The following is a 22,047-nucleotide window of genomic DNA, read 5'->3' on the forward strand; positions in this document are numbered from 1 at the left end:
CAGACCCAGCCTGGATCTCTCTGGAAAGCCACAGAGAGGCTGGGTAGGAAGGGAGACACAGGGGCTCTCTTTACATTCCTTATGGGTCCAGAGGCCTGCAACTCACTGCTATCTTTTCCCATGTTTCTTTCATTTTAGGGCAGGAAGTAAAATCTGAACTGTTGGCAATCTTTCCCCTACTTCTGTGCTGGACACTAGTGGTGGATGGGGTTTTGGTTTTGGTAATTATTGCAGTTTTATGGGTAAAAGACCAGAAATCTAAAAAGATAGATCTGGGAATGAAAATCAGCTGCTGTTATGGACTTTGAGCTTAAGTCTCATTTAAGGTGATCACATTGTCATTACTGTTTTACAGATAATTAATAATAATAATAGCAGTGTGCACGATGGTCCTCTGATTTCAGTGCTTAATGTATTAACTCATTCAATCCTAAAAACAACCCCATGGAGGGAGGTGCTACTGTTTTACCAAGGGAATAGTATACGACAGCAGTTTTGATAGGAATTCTACTACTTAGAAGAGATGAATTAGAACATTCTTGGGACGAGACCGTGAGCCAGATGAACAAATGACCCAGTAATTGTTCTTGGAGTGACACATTTCCTTTAATGAACCTGTGATATGCAGCATCATCTGGGGTTTGTGTTGTCAACCTTCCAATTCAATGGGGTTTTGTTGCTTTCAGTCAGCTGCATGTACTTAGTTGAGAGGTGAGTGATTTAGTTAAAGCTAAAATTGAGTAATCAACCAAAAGTAGATGATTGTAATCAATTTAGTTAGGTAGAAAGGTCAAAAAGTATTGATAAAACGGAAACTGCAGTTACTCGAACAGTCATTCTACTTTTTCTGTGCCTGACTCAACGCCACTCAAGAGTCCTTTGTTAAGTTACAAATCTCATGTAAAACCATTTGGGAACTCTTCCAGTACAAGTAAATACTTTAAGAAAAAATTATGAAATATTTCACGTGTACAGATAAAAGTATAGAGACTCATAGCTGTTTCAACCACCAGCTTTGTCAGATCTGAACATTTTGCCACATTTGTTTCAGACCACTTTTTCCAACCTACGAAACGTTTTGAGTCCATTTGAAGCCTTTTGTGTGCCACTCCTTGACTCATTTCTCTCTTTTGCCCTTCCCTGCCCCCAGGAATTAACCACTCTCCTGAATTTGGTAGTTTCTTTAAGATGTCTTCAGGTTGATATGTCTAGCACTTTAACTACTATAGAATATTCCAAAGGCTTCTTTCTAAGTCAGTTCACCGTCATCTCTCCAGAGTGTGGGCAGACACGTTTCCACCGGCTCTGAGCAAAGGGGTCACTCTGGATAGAGTAGTTATAGCTCAAGTCATGAGGAAAAGACAAATACCAAGACAGTTGGGCAGAAAAGCATTTTTAAAAAATCAGCTTGACACCTTCAAATAAGTTGAATTAAATTTTTTTTAAAAAATCTAGTTAATTCAGTACATGGTGAATTGTATAATAAAGTATATTGGTTGCTGAATTAGGTTTTTAACCCCCAGTTCAGTCTTATCCAGCTTATTTGGATTGGAATGGACACAACATATTAATTCAACAAATTTTAAACTCCTACTATGTACAATGTACTGTGCTAGGTGCCCAGGGGCAAAAGAAATTAGTAAAGTGAGAATAGCAGAAGACAAGTAACTAAAACAGTCAGAATGAGCACCATAAAGGTGGTATGACAAGGCTTGTATTCTGGGGCCAGCAAGCAGTTTAGTTTTTCAGATCTTCTAGGTTATGAAGGAGAATGGGTGGAGTAGGACTACAATGGGAGACTAGGCTAAACTACAGGGGGACTTTTATACTCTTTAAAGGTCTTTCCTTTGTAGCTATGGTAGTGCTCTTTAAGGCATGCAGGAAAGATTACTACAAAAGTGATTTCTAGGTGCCTTGGGACCAGAAGAGACTGGAAGCTGTGAGTCCACTTAGAAGGCATTTGGAAGAGTCTCCGTGAGATATGACTTGGGTCTGGACCATTTTACTGTCAAAGGAAACATGACAAGCAGTTGAGAAGAACCTTTTTGGGGGGCTGAATGTATAGGACAGCTGGTTGGATATGGGTTCAAGAGAGAGTTGGAACTTGAGGGTCTGAGGCAGGATTTCTAGGGGAAGAACAGTTCCTCAACAAAAACGGGGACAGCAGGATGGTTCATGATTTGTGGAATGGGGAGAGGAAAGTGAACGGAATTGTTTAGGACACACTCAGTTTTAGATCACAAGGCAGGACAGCTCAGTGAAGAGTGTGGTCCAGTGTCCATCTGCTAGCATCTGCTCTGTCTGGCCTCTGGGGTCCACTTTGCTGCCCGCACCCCAGACTGGAAGCATGAGGGATATGAATCCCCGCTAAGTGCATCCTTCAGCCAATGACTGAGGGCAATTTGTGCGATGGTGGGTTGCATTTGGCTCACACTGGCTTGCAAGACCCGATGGCTAAATTTTCTGGAATTTTGTGAGTCACTTGTTAAACAAACATAGCTGTTACTAAAAATTAAATTACATACACTTACAATTAAGTAAATTATATTAAAAGTATAGGTAATCAACCATTACTTCCTAATTATTTTACTGCATTTTACAATTCCCCCTGCTCTTGTCTTCTGTATCTAGAAGTCGGCAGTGCTATGTATATATAGCAGTGACTGCTGTGGTTCTTTTCCCAGCTCCATGTTCAATGATATTATGTTGGTAGCTAGAAATCAACCACGATGGGAGAATTTGCACCATGGAAACTGGCAAATGTTGCAAATCAGGGATCAGTCAACCCCACTCTCACTCCTGCTGGAGAACTTGTTGTTAAAGATTTTCCAGCACATTACTGAGATGGTAAAAAAATACTCAAGCTCCTTTACCCTTCAGATGGGACAGCTCTGAGGTACAGATCTACACAGGCCGAGTTCCCCAGCAGGATTCAAGTCCAGTTTCTCATTGGTAACTTGCTTGATGACATATCGTTTTTGGCTGCTTTGCCCTCTCTGTCTCACCATACCACTTCCTTCCCAATAATTCTTGGATCACTTTTAAAATAAACTATTTGAAAGGAAGTCCTTGTTTCAAGGTATGCTTCTGGGGCAACCAAAACCAAGGCAAATGACAACAATGGTTCCTCTTTCTGATGAGGGTAAATGAAAAGGTAGGTCAACAGTTGCCTGTGACCTAGTGGGCGGCAGCACCCTGGCATGTGGAGGACATGCTCTGTGGATGACCCACTGGGGATTAGCACCAACAGGGTTTGTTTTTCTTTGTGACTGCTAGTAGGAGACACATTTGCTTGTGCTCACTTCACATTTCATAGATATTTGCTATAGATATTTATAGATATTTGCTCACTTCACATTTTATCACTTTGTGGCATGATCTTAATCCCACTGAGTACTTTTAAACATAGGAGGAAGTGATCAGAATTAGCCAGTGAAGATAGAATTGGCTTGTTTGGTAGGGTCACCTAATGTTCGGTTTTCATCTTGCTTTTTATTTTCCTACTCTTGACTCACTCACTCTGCCCTCTTTCAGCTGGGGTCCTTTGAAAACTTACCACAGTGAAGCAGAAAATTTTTAGTGCATCTTAAACTTGAAGATTGCCTTTCGGTGCTTTCCTGTCCATCTACCTGTGTGTCCACCTTAATGTACTTTTGTTTAGTTATTGGAATGTCAGTCCACTCCAATGTCTGCCCTGAACCTCTTAGGACTCTTAAATCTTTTGTCCTCATGAAATGATGCAGGTAGCCACAGTCCACCAATCTTCTCACACTTCTTTATTACTAGTTCGTTATGGATACCGTTTCATGGCTCTCTCTGCTACTGCTATTGGAAATTATAGACCTTCTTTCTATAAGCTTCCCCCTTCCCTGCCCACATCAGTTTTTCTGCTTTCTAGATTTCAATTCCTATTTGAACCCACAGAACCTAGTTTTATCTTATTGGCTAATTAATATATATCTTAAAAAAAAAAAAGACTCTTTTTCTTCCTTAGGTGGGTTGTTATTTTTAATGATTGCTTTAATGGTAGTCGAGGATGTCCCTGCCTAGGGAGGCCCTTTCTTTCTGTCCATAATGAGGCATAAGTCATTGCAATGTCCTGAGATTTATGGAGGGACGGGGGTGGGAGGAAGCACCTTTTCAATTTATTACATCTTAAATGAACTCCCAAAGCAAGAACAGAACAAAACAAAACAAAAGGGCAGTAAAGCCCTGTGTACTGTTTAGTCTGATGTTTGCTGAGCTGTATAGAGGTTTGCTGACTAGTCTGGAATTGGTAGGCAAGACTTAGCATTTCATCTGAGTCGTTCTTTTGTATTCTGTTTACCCTTAGCTCTTTTTTTCTTTTCTTTCTTTTTTTTTTTGCGGTATGTGGGGCTCTCACTGTTGTGGCCTCTACCATTGCGGAGCACAGGCTCCGGACACGCAGGCTCAGTGGCCATGGCTCACGGGCCCAGCCACTCCGCGGCATGTGGGATCTTCCCGGACCGGGGCACGAACCCGTGTCCCCTGCATCGGCAGGCGGACTCTCAACCACTGCGCCACCAGGGAAGCCCTACCCTTAGCTCTTTATCCTTTTGCACCATCGCCAGCATCACTACCTCCACCTCCTCTACCAAATAATCCGAACATTGCCTCACATAATTCTATCCATGTCATTAGATAGTTATGATGGTTCATTTCATCATATTTTGAATTTTTTTAGGGGGAGAAACAAAGTGAAAGAGGGACCTCTTTATTTCATACAGGTAGACACAGAGGACTAAGCACTTAGATATCTATGACCTCGAGGACATTTGTAATTTAATAAAACCCTTCATCTTGCCTCTTTTTTGTGTGAAAAGGTAGTAGAACATGCGATTCAGTTTTCCACTAAAATGCCACTTAATTTCATCCATGGGATCTGCCCCATGAATTCTGTGCTGTCCCATCTTTTCAGGTCACATCATAGAAAGAACCTCCCACCGATACAACTGACTTTTCACCTGCGCTGTTGAAGTGCATTGTGCAGGGGCCAGTACCTGCACAGGTGGGAAGGTTGTGATTTCTTGGGCATCAACTGAATGCAGTTTATGTTCCTACTATTGGAGGTTAAAGAGCAGGTCAATTTTGAGGAGGGTTCAGTACACCTACTGTTACCTGTTCTTTTCTATTGGTTTACCATTTTGTGAATTCTAAGAGAGGGAAAACCCCACCATTCAGCACAGTTTTGAAATATTGCTGGGGAGGCCAAGTTGTTTTTTGTATGTATCCCATCCAGGCTCTGTGATGCTGCCAACAAAGTGTCCCCAAGAAGCCCCTTCTCTGTGGTACGTCCTAGCGTCCTGCTTCAGGACATTTTTACTTGGCCACTTCCGTTCATCCTCCTTTCTCGTTTTTTTTGCAGCCCTTCCCCACCCAAATCCTCCTACTGTGACTGTGGTAAGAGGGTGCGATTTTTATTACCCCAACACTAAAGCAGACTCGGAACTTAAAGACATTGTTGCTCACAGCCACAATGCTCTCTCTGCTTCCTTGACTTTGGAAGTGAGGCGTTTCATTTCTAAAAATGTTTTGAAGACTATATAAATGTGTTTCACACAATACAAAACACCAGCTGTATATAGATTGTAATTTTTTTTTTTTAATTAAAAACCCTTTGCTTCTTTCTTCTTGCTTCTCTTGATAGGTACAGTGATAGAAAGCGCCCACATACCTAAGACTTCCTTTTTTTTTTTAGACTCAAACTTCAGAGTATTTTCAATATCTGCAACATTATCTTTTGAATAATAATTACCTCTTATATTAAATTATAAGACAGCAGGATTCAGGATTAGATCTCCCCATATTATTCTAGTGAAGGAAATTATGACAGGGGTCATTTTTTAGAATTATGTAGCAGGGTAAAAGGTCCTAGGCAGCATTAGAAGGCAAAGGCATTTATAATTAAATTGTAATTTAGGCCAGTGATTTATCGTTTTCTCAATGAAAAATTTGGTGCTGCCGAGAGATTCTAAGAGAAACTTTAGTGAGATACAACTTAATGAAATAATAAAAAGAAAAATTATTCTGGAATAGATTGTATTACAGTGGCGGAACAATTGCAGCCTGCCTTCTGTGGGTATTTTCATTATCAATCCTATTTTTCAAGGATTTCTAATTTAACTATCATTTTCTTTTCAGGATAAAACATGGCCTGGGAATTTTGAATTTTATATCCAGACAATTTTTGAAGACTTTGAAAATATAATTAAAAATCTTTGTTTCTGATTTTCAAGTTCACAGTTACATTTGGAAACATTTGCCAGTTTGCTTAAAAGTTATTCAAATTGATGAAGTAACAACGTTTTTAAAAACCCTGATTTACTTATTTTGGACTAATAGGTGATTTTCTTTTGTTCCTTTATCGTGGAGGCTTATGTCCACAAAGGTGGTACTCCTGTATTTGTGTGTTATTTTTCTTTCTATCTACAATTCTGCATCTCCCGTGGGTGAGATAGGAGATCTGATCTATGGGACAGATACACACAAACCAAAAGGGAGGCTGCAGAATATGAATCATTCTTCTATTGTAAAATGAAAAAGTGAGGGCAGGTTTAAAAGTAAAAGAGTAGAGTCCTTTGCTGAAAAAGACTTTCACAAGCAGTATGAAGTCGGTGATTTTTACAAAACTAGTTGTGATGGAAGGTTTGGCTCATGAGAAGGCCAATTCAATTAGTGTTTTGAGCTGAGAGATTAAACAGTTGAAGTATGAAAAAAATAAAAGTACATCTTGCATTTGTTGTGTGATACTTGAATTTATTACAGTTCATATTGTTCACTTATTGCTATATTTTAATTGTCTCCATAGAACCTTGATTGCTTTAATGATTTTGGTGATGGTTCCGTAAAAATAATCATGCTAATAAACTTTTAATGGCATATGTTTTAAGTAATTGGTTGAAAATGGTCTAAATATCTGTTTATCCAATAGTCTGTAGTAGCTTCTTCACTGAACGTCTAATCTACTTGGTAAATAATCTGTGTTTCAAAAAATGCACTGTGTATTTACATAATAGACTTCAGGTGTATTAAGAAAACAATGTATATTCTAAATATTCTTTAGATATCTTATTTAACAGCAGAAATCGTTGCCATTCATTGAGTAAAGACTGTGCACTTGAGGAATTACCTAAAGACATGGTTATATGAAAGATCATAATGTCTTGCAAGAACCTACTTGTCTCTGATCACATAAGTATTGTCTTTTTTACTTCTTAAACATATATGGCAGGCTTTGAGATGAAACTTTTAGGGAGAACAGAACCCTCAAAAAACACTAACTTTACAGAAGAGAGAAATGCTTTTTAATTTTCAATACATGCTTTGTAATGATGCCCTTCTGAATAGTCTTTCAGGATTTTAACCTGAAGTTTCTAATCCTGTGGTCTTTCTCTGTTTTTCAAACTTGAGGCAGGATTGACGTGGTATGGTAGCCCTGACATTGCTCTACAGGCAAAGCCCAGTGGTGATTAAAAGTACAGGAAAGTGGCATGACCTTGGGCAAGTGACTGAATAGGAATAATAATAGGATCTGCCTCATGGGGTTGTTGAGCATGTTAAATGAGCTAATACAACAAAGCACTTACAGGGTTTGGCATATAGTAAATATGTAATACATTCTAGCTGGTATGTCTGTTTACTTATAATTATAGAGCATGACCGTTTTCACTAGACAGATGTTGACAAAAATATTCTATTAAAGGCCTGTAATAAAAACTTGGCAATCTAAATTTTGACCTACATATGAAAAGCTTTTGAAAGTGAAGCCAGTAAAGAAACAGAAACCACTAGGGGAAGTGACTGATACAGCAGACAATCCACAAAACATAGCCCTTTTATTCATGTGAAATATGTTAATCTGTCATTTTATATTCAATTCTCATGTCTTTCTTTTCTTTTACTTTTTATTTTCAAGTAATTTTAGACTTAAAGAAAAGTTGCAAAACAGGAGAGAAATTTCCCATATACCCGTCACTCAGACTCTCCTAATGTTAACATCTTGCATAACCTTGATACCGCTGTTGAAACGAAGAAATAATTGTCATAGAATATATTTAACTAAAATTAACACTTTATTTGGATTTCACTGGTTTTTCAACTCGTGTCCTCTTTCTGTTCCAGGACCCAGTTGAGGACCACACACTGCATTTAGTTGTCATGTCTCTCTAGACTCCTCCAATCTGTGACAGTTCCTCAGTCTTTCTTTGACTTTCATGACTTTGGCAGTTTTGAAGGGTACTGGTTAGGTATTTCATAGAATGTCCCTCAATCTGAGGTTTTCTGGTGTTTTATCATCATTAGATTTAGGTTGTACAGTTTTGGCAAGAATACCACAGAGGTGATGCACCCTTCTCAGTACACCATATCATGGGATATGTGACATTGATATGTCATTACTGATGATGTTAACTTTGGTTACTTGGTTAAGATGGTAACTGCTGGCTTTCTTCACTGCAAAGTTACTATTTTTCCCTTGGTGATAGTAAGATAAATATCTTGAGCGAGCTGCCTTGAGATTATCCAAATATCCTTTTTTTTTTTTCCCTCAACTTTTCACGTACTAATTTTAGCATCCGTCAATGGATCTTACCTGCAACAGCTATTACTGTGGTGTTCTAATGGAGATTTTCTGTTTTCCTTATTTTTTCCACATTGAATAATTGGAATTCTTCTGAAAATAAGAGCTGTCCTTTCTCCACTATTTTTTATTTATTCATTTATTTATTTATATCAAAATGAAGCCATGGATATTTATTTTATTCTATAGATTATAACCCAATACTACTGTTAATTTTTTTTTTTTTTTTTTTTTTTGCTCAAATTATTCCAGTTTTGGCCATTGGGAGCTCTTTCAGGTTGGCTTTCATGTTCTCTTAACATACCCCAATCTTATTTTAGGACTGTCTTACTCTCTGGCACCACAAGATATTCCATACTCCTCTTGGATTTAAGAAGCCCTGCTCCCTTTTGTTGGATAGTGGTATTTAGATATCAAGATCTAGATCCCAAGTGTGCTCACTACTGCTATAGTGTCATTGCTTCTAGGTCATCTCAGGAAGTACAGCATGGAATTATATGTGTGTATACTAAGGCATGCATATAACCACATCTACATTTGTTTATGGAGTCTTAAGTGACTTGAAATTACTGTTTTTGTTTTTTAATAACACAGAAGAAAAATGATGAAAGATTTTCAGGAAGACAGTTAGTATGTTTGCAAGGTAGAAAAATAAAGTTGGAAAATTTAAAGCTGGGATTTAGCATATATCCAGGTTAGGAATGTGAATCCATCATAGAGTTTAAGACAAAGTCTTCATTCTTTGGCATATGAAACATAACAGGAACTTTCTCACAGTCCTTCCACATCCATGACTTGGGGACATGGTGATTACTCACCTTGAATTCCATTCTCAGGTATTTGGCCACTTGGGAACAATGTCAAATTATTTATATAAAATATAAGTAATTGGGAGGATATTTTAATAGTTGGGTGACAGTTTAATGTTTATATAGTCATCCATCAGTTTCTTCAGGGGATTGGTTCCAGGACCCTTCCTCGGATACCAAAATCCGTGAATGCTCAAGTTGCTTATATAAAATGACATAGTATTTGCTTATTGCCTATGCACTTTAAAGTATGTTCTCAGATACTTTAAATCTTCTCTAGATTACTTACAATACCTAGTACATTCTAAATGCTGTGTAAATAGTTGCTGGTGTGTGGCAAATTCAAGTTTCGCTTTTTGGAACTTTGTGGAATTCTTTTTCCCCTGGATGTATTTGATCTGCAGTTGGTTGAATCTGTGGATGGGGAACCTGTAAATGCAGAATCGAGGACATGGAGGGCTGACTGTATGTGCTAAGCAAAGCATTTTGCATTTGTGTTTTGAAACAATGGTTCTTTTCTGTTCAAATATACCTGAAATTGTGAAGAAAATCAACAATTTCCAAAGCTTCTAACACCTCCGTACCTCATGACGTTTACATAATCTCTACTTTCCTGATCATTTCTTAGTGTTTAAATGAAAAAGTTAAATTCAGAAATAGACATTTTTCTAACCCCACAGAATAATTCTGTCTTGCAATACCAGAAATAAGTGATCTTAGAATTGTTTTTTCTAAGAGAATTCAATTAAGATAGATTTTTTCCATTCCTTATTTCTCCAACAAAATTTTTATAAGTAATTAAACCCGCCTTTTCTTCTACCTGTTTTTCTTTTCTCCTTTCTTTTCTTCGTCAACTGTTGTGTCCCTTTTTGGTGGTCCATAGGAAAATTGCTGCTATTAGAATTAATTGCTATATGCTAGATATAATGGTCACTATTGATTACTGTACAATTTAAGCTTGGAGTTTATCAACACTTTATTCCTACCTTACAACCTAGTTTAAATAGTCTTCATTATTTCCAGAAGTCTCTGGAAATATTGAAGATATGAAAACTACAAGTCAAATGGACATATGGAAATTAAGGAAGGACTTTTCTGTGGGATTGCTGTGGGAGAAGGAAAGTGGCTAGAGAATAAATCAGACCTCTATTTACTATGCTCACCGACCTGATGGTTTTGATAAGGCTGACATTACACACAAACCCACACAAAGGGAAGCAATGAATTTAGAGCTGAGCAGTATACTACATCCAGTTCCTGTTGGTTTGTCTTAATCAAATTGTATGAGGAATTTTCCAGGTTGGATAGTTGATAAGAGTTATAGATAGCTTAGCATATCTTTTATCAATGACTCTTTAATCAGAATTTTTGACTCATTTTACTGTTGCCTCATCTAACATCAATCCCAACAGCCACCATGGAAGTGGCAAGTGTCACAGTGTTAACTTCAGAAAGAATCTCAAGATGCTACTCCTTATTTCAACCTCTTTTACAAGTTGAAAGTCAAATTAGTTGCTATGGCAGAGCTTGATTGGCCCCACCTATACCCTATGGGCACTTACCTCGACTCGGAAGCAGCTGTGACTCTGCCAGAGGATCGTTTTTCTGGTTGCATGGCCACCTTGGCCAGCATCTAGGGCAAGCCAAAATTGCCAGAGTTGATGCCGCCAGAGGCAACCACCAACCAATGACAAATGACGGTTTGGTGGATATACCCCACGTCTTTCCTTGGTTAGAATAACTCTGGGGCATGTAATACATTATCTCCCAGACCCCTGGTGGGTTTAAGATCCAATTGCCCACTAACTCAATAATGCACCCTTGTTGACCTCCTACCCTTCTATGTCTCATGAGTACTGGTTTATCCCTAGATAACTTCCCAAATACACTACTTGAATTATTATCTTTGTCTCAAGGTCTGCTTTTGGGAGAACATAAACTACAGCCAGACCAAGTTTGAGTTATCTCTTAGCATAATAGAGTTTCCAAATCCCTTACTTCCTCTCCTTTACTGCTCCTGTATGTTTACTTTGTTCCTCTGACCCCTTGTCTGATTGATTTCTTCCTGGAGAGCTTGGGAATGAGCAGGTGAGCAGAATAGAAGGCAGTGGGGATGCGGAGACAAATGCGTATCATAGAATCAGGGCAGGGAAGGGGAATCAGGCATTTATTGAGCACCTGCTGTGACCCAGGCACTGTACTGTATTAAGTGCTTTACAAAGGTTATGTCATCTCATTCTCTTGCCAGCCCTGAAAGGGCAGACATCTATGACTCTTTTGTAATCACATGTGTAAATAGCAGTAATAAGGCAGAGTTGTTTTTCTGAACAAGTCACCCTCCCCTCTTGTGGTTGCTGGCTATGCCATGGACCTGAACTTCCTCAGCTGACTGAAATACTTGGCTTTTCTAACTCTTGGGTCAATCATGGCTGTTTTTTTCCACTGGTCAGTAAATGGCCTAATCATCTGTGGCCTTTTGCTTCATATTTGTCACTGTCAAGTTGGCTTTGTATTTTGGAAAGCTTCCAGCATTCATTATCATAATGATAAAAGGAGAAATGCAGTAGACGCTTGGGTTGATTTCCATTGAGAGATGTTCATATTCCCAGCACAACAACCTGGAAAGCTGCTCAGAGGGGCCGTTCTTGCTCTCAGAATTTATCCCTTCAAAACCAAAAGAACCTGCAAACCCATGTATTAAAAAAAATGTTCATGGTTATTTGAGTCTGCAGAATTAGAGCCGTCACCTTGTCCAGAATTAGCCCACAAGATAGACAGGGTTGATGGCAGAACTCACTTTAATACTAATTTATTTATAATTTTCTCTTATTTCGTCTCATCTTGGGAGCCATATCTAGGTGTTTTGTAATCAGTCATGAGCCATGCAAACTCTCTGGTTGCTTCCTTTAGTAGGTGTAAGATAAGCAAAGGAATTCTAAGAAAATCTTCTCATAAATGGAAGACAGGCATTTTATTTTGTATATTGTAGTTGGGATCCTCTGAACTGAAGAGCCTTTTGTACTGACTTGCAGGGCTGTCCTTTATGTGACTCTAAGAGCCCAAGTTTGTGCTTATTAGACAGAGGCCAGTGTGGCCTTTACAGGGAGGAAAGAGCTTGACTTTCATCTTAGCCTTCATAGTGGAGGGTATAGGTTGGTCTGTATTCTCACTTGTCATTTTCTTGCCTGCTACGGTGTTGGGAGCTCTCCAGGAACTCTTCATGATACAGCTAAAACACAAATTTCTTGAGAAGCCCTAATCTGAAGTGAATATTCTATAAATAATAAACAGCAAATAGGCTCCATTTAGTTATATTAACCTCCAAATAGGTCAGGCACATTGTTTAAAAATGCAAACATCACAATAAAACAGATTCCCCAGATGCAGAATTTGATGTGTATGTGCAGATTTTCTGGACGTGGTAGAGGAAAAAATAGCCCACACCTATGCTTCACCACTTAAAATATTTATATATTAGCTCTGAAAAGTGCTACTTTTGAAATGCTATTTATTATAAGCTGATAGAACTCAAGGCCTCTCTGTCCTTGTAGAAGTCCTTCTCATCTTTCCTGATTGCTGAGTAGTTACTGCTAACTTTACTATCTGAGACCTGTGGAGTCCTCAAGTGAATTGTAACTCTTGCCAAATTTTTTGTGATTTCTTGCTGAACAACTTGGCATTCATCTGCAATACTCTTTTAGTTTTTTCAATGGGTCTAATTTCACATGTTAAGAATCTTATTGTTTGCCAGCCAAAATAAAACGGTATAGTTCAAAACTGTTTATACAATTCAAAACATTTTTTCACGCGGAGCTCATTCTACTTGCCTTTCTGCCTCGATTGTATGTTAACTTCATTTCTTTCATGCCAGGAATAATTAGACAATTAAGTGCTGATGCTCTGCAAATGAAATGGCATATTTTCAGTGAAATTCTCGCTACAAAATTACCTAGTCTTATTCTCATTCCCCCTTAAAGTCAGGTGTGTAAAGTGTTCCATTGCAAACTCTAACGTATAGATCCGAAAGTATTTGCACTTGGACAGAGATATGGCACTGTAATTCAACTGAGGAATGGCAGTAATTACTTTTTCCCTGGGAAGAGTAATTCTTGCAATTAAAAATATACAGAGATTGGGTGAGACATTTCTGTACTTCCCAATTTGCTTATGGTTCAGCCATTACCCATGTCAGTCTATAATTCTGGTGTAATGATTTCAAGAGTAAATAAAGCTGCATGATGTCTCACACTGTGTGTGTGTGGGTATATATATATGTGTGTGTGTGTGTGTGTGTGTGTGTGTGTAGGGAGAGAGAGAGAGAGAGAGAGGGAGAGGAGGGACCTTCATAACTGTGTTGAAATCTCCTGATCCTTTAAAACTATTTACCTCCTTTAAATCTTCCTTTAATTCCTTTCCTTCTCCTCTGAACACCCTAGAAGTGCCATAATTAAGAGATGATATAGAAGCCGAGTTTACTTGGGATCTGGCTGGATTCATTCATATAAAAGGGATGTAATGCAACTCCCAGCTTGATCCACCAGGTCGCCTCTGTAGTTTCCCATTTGAAGATTGCACTGATCTCTAGTAACGTCTTAAAAAATGAAACTCTTCAAGTTTTAGGATAGTTGCTCCCTCCTGTCCCCCACCCATATCTACCATACATACTGTCACTTCCACCACATTCTATTCATTAGAAGTGAGTCAATAAGTCCATCCCACACTTAGGAGAATTAAGTTTTACTTCGTGAAGGGAGGAATGTTAAATAAGTTGTGGACATATTTTGAAACCACCAGAATCCTGGAGAAGGATTTCAGACAAAGGAGTGACATGGATCTTCAGTAGAAAAAGGTTGGTCTAAAAATAGAGCGCAGAGTATGCTGATATAAGAAGAGCCTGCGTTATTTGATCAGAGTCTCCTTTACCCACGAAACCAGAAAACCTATTAAGGCAGGGACCACATTACCATTGATTCCCCAACACTTCAGATCCCTTGCATGTAAGAGATGCTCCTTAAATATTTTTAGAGTGACTGAATCGATGAATCACTAACTCAGTAGATGAAAAGTTAATGAAGAGTGAGTGACTTGATTACATAACTTGCGAGAAAGTATGTCAAAATGGTAAAGAAGATACTCTCTGGAATCATAATTCCTGGGTTCAAATCCAGGCCCCACCACATACCAGGTACATTTCTTGGGAAGTCGTTTACTCTTTCCAAGCCTCATTGTAAAAATGGGAATATTAATAAAAGCTATCCTATAGAGTTATTATAAGGATTACGTGATAATGACTGTTAGGTGTAGTATTTGGTACATAATGAACACTTAATAAATGTTAGCTATTATAACTATTGTTAATACTCAAGTTTTCTAGCTATTAAATGGTAGAGCCAGGATTTGAATTCATATCTGTCTTATTTGAAAGCTTGTAGTCCTATCTTTTGTACCTTCAAGATTGGAGGTATCATTGCTCTTTCATATTATTACAAAATATTGAATATAGTTCCCTGTGGTATGCAGTAGGTCCTGTTGTTTATCTATTTTATATATAGTAATGTGTATATGTTAATCCCAAACTCCTAATTTATCCCTCTCCCCCTTTCCCCTGTGGTAACCATATATTTTTTTTTTCTGTGTCTGTGGGTCTATTTATGTTTTATATGTAAGTTCATTTGTATCATTTATTTTTAGATTCTACATATAGGCAAATCCACATATTAAAAACTGAATCACTTTGCTGCACACTTGAAACTAACACAATATTGTGAATCAACTATACTTCAATTAAAAAAATACTCTTTCATGGGTAGTAATATTTAAACTCATTTGGCCCCTTCAGTCAATATTTTGATAGAAGTTCTATAGTACTTGGCTTTTAACAAAGTCTTGGGCTTTTTTATTCAGTTGTGGAAGAAGATGATGGAGTTTCTTGAGGCTTAATGATTTAACAGATTTTTCTAAGCTAGTTCCTAGAAAATAGGTAATACCACCGGGACCATTTTTAGAGGACTCCTGTTTTGATGACTAAGCTACATAGCAAGAACAGTAGCAGCAGCAAGAACCCACTCTAATTTGTGTTTGATAACTGAGAGACCCCGCATAACTGAGAGACCCCACATAACCTATGTTGATGAACATAAGAGAAACCTTTAATTGCTTATGGACAACAGTTTCTTCTATGCTTTTCTTTCTACAATGTTCAGTCTGATACATGGGGAAAAATGGGTCTATTAGTGTTAGTAATCTATTGATGAGTAATAAACCACCCCATACCGTAGAGGCTTAAAACAATAATCACTTAATTTTCTCACCAATCTTTAAGTCAGTGATTCGGCCTGGGTCTGCTGGGCAGTACTGCTGGTCCCACCTGGGGCTGGATGCACCCCCAGAGTGGGTGCAGATGGTCTAAGATAGCCTCACTCACATGTCTGGTGCTGGTACTAGCTTTCAGCTGGACGGCATGTCTCTAGTATCTAGCTGGGGCTTATTCACATCTTGGCAGCCAAAATAGGAAATGTCCCAATGAACAAGTGCTTTTCAAGACTCAGCTTGTATCACATTGGTAAATATCCCATTGGCCAAGAAAGACACATGACCAAGCCCAGATTCAAGGGGTGGAGAAATAATAACTGCTTCTTGATTAGAGGAATAAAAAATGCTACAAGAGTCATATTGAAAAGGGGTATACATTGTAATGGGATGGGTAGAATCATTTTGGCTGTCTTTGCAAACAGTTACCACAGTGTGGAAGACAGTAGTAATTTCATGTTTCCAGGGTGTGAAACAAGTCCTTAAAAATCTTTTGAGGGGTTTGCAGCTCAGAGTTATATCTGGCACAGAATTGATGTCTTCTTATGGAGGTGCTTCAGGCAGGTTACTAGGTGACCACATAGTGTTAGTTGGTGATTGCTGAAACCTTAATGCACATGCCCTGCACATGAATGCTAAAATGCAAACAGATCTGAGTCTGCAAATCTAGCTTGGGACTGTTGCGTGGATATAAAAACCTTGTTTATGCTTCTTAAATACTGCATGTCTCCAGGGCTGGGTAAGCTTTGCTAACAAAACTTCATAGTCGTGTTTTCCACAGTTTCTTACAGAAATTTAAAAATCCCAGGGAACTCTCAGAAATTTCATGTATTCTATCTGACTTATGGCACAGAATTCCCAATACTGTCTTCTCAAGAAGTTGCCATGCTGTGCCTAGCCATTTCTCTCTGAATCCCCACCTTCTTAGCCCCATGTCCAAGAAAGCTGGTTAGATGCTGAGCAAGTCGGGGAGCAGTGAGAAGAAGATAGGAACACAAGCCTAATTTCTACCACAGCCAACGAAGCATCTGCATGGTGCCTGGCCTGTTCGCTCATTTGTTAGGTCAGAAAATATGCCTGCTGTGTGCCCCCTCATGGCCCCTTACCTTGACCTTACAGCTCAGCCATGCTGCAAAATCAGTGACCCCAGGAAGTCAACCTCTGGGACCCTGTGGCTGCTCCCCTGGGATGTCTTGAGTGAATTTAGAAATTTGAGGGCTTCCTAAAATTGTCCTGTCCCCACAGCATATGAAATCACTGCAATGTGCATAATACTGACATGGAAAATCTTAACGTTTTCATGTAAATAGATCTTATTTTGATATTTTGAATTGGAAGAAATGCAATATTACTAAGAGAACTTCTCCTAAATTTGCACATCTAGATTTAATTGATTATGTCTTGGAACAACCAGCATTTATCATTTGGCACACATTTCTTGGATCATTTTAAATGGGTTGATTTGTGTTAAACTGGATTTGGGGTTTTAAATCGAAAAAAAAATGCATTGCTTAAAGACAAAACTACAGTTATTGTGGAGATGTTGGGGCCTAACAGAATAGTGGACTTTAATATTAATATTTTCTGAATCTTTAGAGGATGCTAATGATGGTACTTCTCTTTCTATTGTACATGAAGAGAAAATACACTATGGGACCACTTTGTAGCTTGTCTTAGCTTCCAATTCTCAGCATTTAACAACACAATTTATCTAGTAGTAGAAGATCCAGAAGTTTGGAAGCTCATTAAAATAAAAAATATATAACTTAAAGGAAAAGGTATAGTATGTCTCTTGTAACATCTCTTTTTTCCCCCTCTAAATAGGGATGCTAAAAATTAAGCTCCCCCTCCCTGAAGGTGTATATAGAAGCTCTATTCTGGTAAGGGTGATGAATAGACAGTAGTGTGGACCTAGACTAAGATACCCCAAACAAATTGACTGTACTATGTTCCTTTCCTTTGTGCTAAGGCCGTAGACTTTGGGACTCTCCTAAAGAAATGGTTTTGAATTCAGAAATAAGTGCTATAAATTTAATAGTTACTCTAGTGGGTGTCCTACAAGTACAGGAATATCCACTTTTATGCTTGGTACAGTGAGTCAGGACATGAGACATACCCTGCTGAGGGGAAGCCCTCATCCTAAACAGAGGGAAGGCTCCATCCAGATGTTTGCAGCCTGGATGACAGGTCAAGACCTTTGTTCATCGATCACACTGGGCAGCTCTAGAGACCAGTTAAGTGCATAAGGCATAGTTTCCTTAATACCTAGACAGCATGCTAAAATTCCCCAAGAGTTGGTTGGGTTTGTCTATTGCTGTAGGTCACAGTTTCCAAAATGAATTCTGAATGACACTCCACCCGTGATAATCCTGGAAGAGGAAAAATATTCATAGCTAGAATGGTTTGAATATATCATTATCCTCTTGGAGATTCACATAAGCATATTAAAGGTTCAGAGAAATTTGACATAAAGGAAACTGTTTAATCTTGTTTAAGCTATCTTTTCCTACACATCTGTGAATACAGATTTCTTTCTCCTGAAACGTAATAACATCCCACACTTCAAAGAATGTTGCTCTAGATAATCTAAGTTTGATCCTCACAGTAATCCAGACTTTTAGAGAATGACATATGTCATATAGTGTTGGCTCCTTGTAGAAGAGCGTTAGTCGTGCTGTGATTTGCTATTATGCCATCAGCCTACTTAAGGGTTGTTTCCGAAAAAAAGATACAGGGAACTTGCCATTGCATTCATTGTGGGTAACTCCTTATGTATGTAATCTACATTACTAAATAACACAACCATGAAACTGGTAGATTAAAACAATATATATTTATTACGTTACAGTTCTGAAGGTTAGAAGTCTCTGGAGATGGGTCTCACTGGGCTAAAGTCAAGGTGTTGGCAGAGCTCTGCTCCTTCTGGAGGCTCTAAGGGAGAGTTCATTTTCTTGCCTTTTCCAGCTCCTAGAGACTGCCCACATTCCTTGGCTCATGGCCCCCATTCATCTTCAAAGCCAGCAACAGCCAGTCTAGTCTTTTGTCATGATTCCAATTCTCTGTCTGATTCCTGATCTTCTATCTTCCTCTTCCACACTTAAAGGACCCTTGTGACTACAGAGGTCCTATCCAGATGATCCAGGATAATTTCCTTATTTTAAGGTCTGCTGATTAGCAATTCCATTCCACCTTAATTCCATCTGCAACCTTAAATCCCCCTTGCCATGTAATCTAATGCATTCATAGTGTCTGGGGAGAATGATATGGACATCTTTGAAGAGCCATTTTTCTGCTTATACCACACAGCATGCATATCACTCCTTTGCTTTGGCTTCTAGGATGATGAGAGCTATTTAGTAACTATTTGGGCCTTCATCTTATTTTCCTATCCTTATTTTCCTTTTGTTCTTATATCCTCATTCTTTCTTAAAATTCATGTCATCACACATGCCTGCATGTATATAAGCCTTGTCAAAGTAGAAATAATCACTACTAATAGTGAACCTCAAGAACGGTGGTTGGCAAAGTACAGCCCGTGGGCCAAATCCAGTCTGCCTCCTGTTTTTGTAAATAAATTCTGTTGGAACACAGCTGTTGTTGTCCTGATATAAGGGCAGGGTTGAGTACCTCTGGCACAGATCACATGGCCCACAAAGAAGAAAATATTTACTATCTGGCCCTTTCCAGAAAAAGTTCGCCAGCTCCTACTCTAGACGCTCTAAGGCTTAATGCCTTGCTGCTCTCTTTTTGCTGCAAAGGGAGATGTGTCCCTTCCAATCCCTGAAACATGTGGCATAGCTAGCTCTGTAGTCATTTTTAGGTTTTGGCTTTAGTAGAGGTTTGTAAAATTACCCAGGGAATTTGGGACAATATGAATATAATCTAAGTCACTTAAGAAAATAAAATCACATGTTTACTTTATTAAATCAGATTGTATCTACATATTTTCAAAAGATTATACCGTGGCTTACGTCTCTGACTAGATTTTGTTTACCGGTGGTTACCACCTTGTCGCACACATAGACACACATTTATACACACTGCTGTTCCCTCTGCTCAACCTCTAGAAGAGTGAGAGGGAAGTGACTATATGCTTTGAGCTATTCTTAGTATTTCTCAAGTCTAGTGGTAATCATGAATTCACCCATAATGTACATCATTGATGGTTTCAAGGTGAAACAACATTTTAATAAACACCATTTATGTACTTGCAAAATTATAATAAAAGATACCTGTGAGAATAAAAATGTTGAAAGTATCTAGAGTATAGTCTGTTTCCAAAAATCATGTACTTGTTATTTATCTTTTAAATCAGTGTATAATATATGAATTATGTACTGTGTAGATGACGAATTTCTTTATGACCTTTTCAAATGAAGTAGTTTTGGATTTTCTTCTAAAGGATATCTGCATTTTGAGCAATTTTTCTTCAAAACAACATTCCTGGATACCTTATGAGTAAAAATCTTAATTTTGAATACAATTTATACACAGAGGGAAGAATGGGATATTAAGTCTGGAGAACTTAATATTCTGGATGAGGTGCCTATCATAGGATACCTCCTGTCTGAGAACTCCCACATCAGATAATATTAAATAGGCTTAGCACTTAGCAAGGTATTTTCTCTTCTTTTTTTTAAAGCTTATTGAGGTATTTTTGATATACAAAAAATTGCATACACTTAATGTGTATATCTTGATGAGTTTGGGCATATGCATACTCCTTTGATAATATCACCACAACCAAGGTACTAAACATATCAATTACCCTCAATTATTTCCTTTTTGGTAGTTTTATTGTTTTTTTGTTTGTTTCTTTTTTTGGTAAGAACATTTAACATGAAATCTATCCTCTTGATACCAATACTCTATTAGTAACTATAGGTACTATGTTATAGAGCAGATCTCTAAAATTTATTCATTTTGCATAATGGAAACTTTATGCCCATTGAAAAACAATTTCCCATTTCCCCTCTCTCAGCCCCTGGCAACCACCATTCTGTTCTCTGTTCTATGAGTTTGACTATGTTATATACCCCATAGGAAAGGAATCATGTAGTATTTGTCCTGGCGTAGCTGGCTTCTTCAACTTAGCATAATGTCCTCCAAGTTCATGTATATTGTCACAAATGGCAGGATTTACTTCTTTTTTTAAAGTTGAATAATATTCCACAAAGCATGTTTATCTTTATAATGTCTTGGAAACAATAACCAGAGCCCTGGGCTTGGCTTGCTCCAGACTCCTGCCTGTTCTGAATTAAATTTCATGCTCTAACTCTGGGCTCTCTCTTTGCCCATTTTTGGTGAGCCCCATCCTTCCTAACCTTAATCTCCTCATGTTTTCAGTAACTATAATTTTAATGAAACAATCCTTTTAAGATTTGTGTTTTACTTGTAAAATGTACTTTAGTCCTGGGAATTCCCTGGTGGTCCAGTGGTTAGGACTTGGCGCTTTCATTCCCTGGGCCCGGGTTCAATCCCTGGTTGGGGAGCTAACATCCCACAAGCTGCTCAGTGAGGCCAATTAATCAATCAATCAATAAAATAAAATGTACTTTAGCCCTGCTTCGCTCATTTGGCGAGACATTTTAATCTTGATTTGGACAATGATTCTTAAATCTGTTTTGAGAGTAACCAGTAATTGGATCAGTTATTATTGCTCTTCTGAAACAACTGTGTCCAACTAAAATGCTTCCCCCTCCCATGCCCTCCTAATTTACATATCCATTTTAGTCTGGGAATAATGGCAATATATTTATACAACCATTTTCTACCAGGTTTGACCATCTCAACTTTCATTTCTCTACTTAAAAGTAAATAATAAACAATAGGTTACTCTCTCCCGTAAAACCAGAAATCCACCAAACGATAGTGTACTTCTGGTCTAACGTGTAGAATAACCAGAACCTTTGTAGTAACTTTCTGCTTCTGCTATTCTTGCTGGATTTCTGGACTTTTTATTCTTCCTTGGCACTCAGTCTTTGCATACATATATTTTACTTATGTCATCCTTTTTACATGATGCTGGTGACAATATATGAACCATGATAGTTTCCACACAGTATCTAAGGTATTTTGCCCCACACAGAAACACAAATGAGGTTAAAGTTCACTTAAATTCAGGTCTTTTGCAAAAAAGGATACATTTTTATTTTAAAAAATTAATTAATTAATTTTTATTTTTGGCTGTGTTGGGTCTTCATTGCTGTGCGCGGGCTTCCTCTAGTTGCGGCGAGTGGGGGCTACACTTCATTGCGGTGTGCGGGCTTCTCATTGTGGTGTGCGGGCTTCTCATTGCGGTGGCTTCTCTTGTTGTGGATCACGGGCTCT

At 38.2% G+C, this 22,047-nt stretch overlaps 1 protein-coding gene across 10 annotated transcripts in view; it reads left to right on the top strand.

Annotated features, from left to right (window-relative positions):
- ZFHX3 (zinc finger homeobox 3) overlaps positions 1 to 22,047 on the top strand; it is a 1,367,978-nt gene that overhangs the window by 533,326 nt on the left and 812,605 nt on the right. The window lies entirely within an intron of this gene.

Source organism: Delphinus delphis, chromosome 20 (genome assembly GCF_949987515.2).
Source record: "Delphinus delphis chromosome 20, mDelDel1.2, whole genome shotgun sequence".
NCBI classification, from domain to species: Eukaryota; Metazoa; Chordata; class Mammalia; order Artiodactyla; family Delphinidae; genus Delphinus; species Delphinus delphis.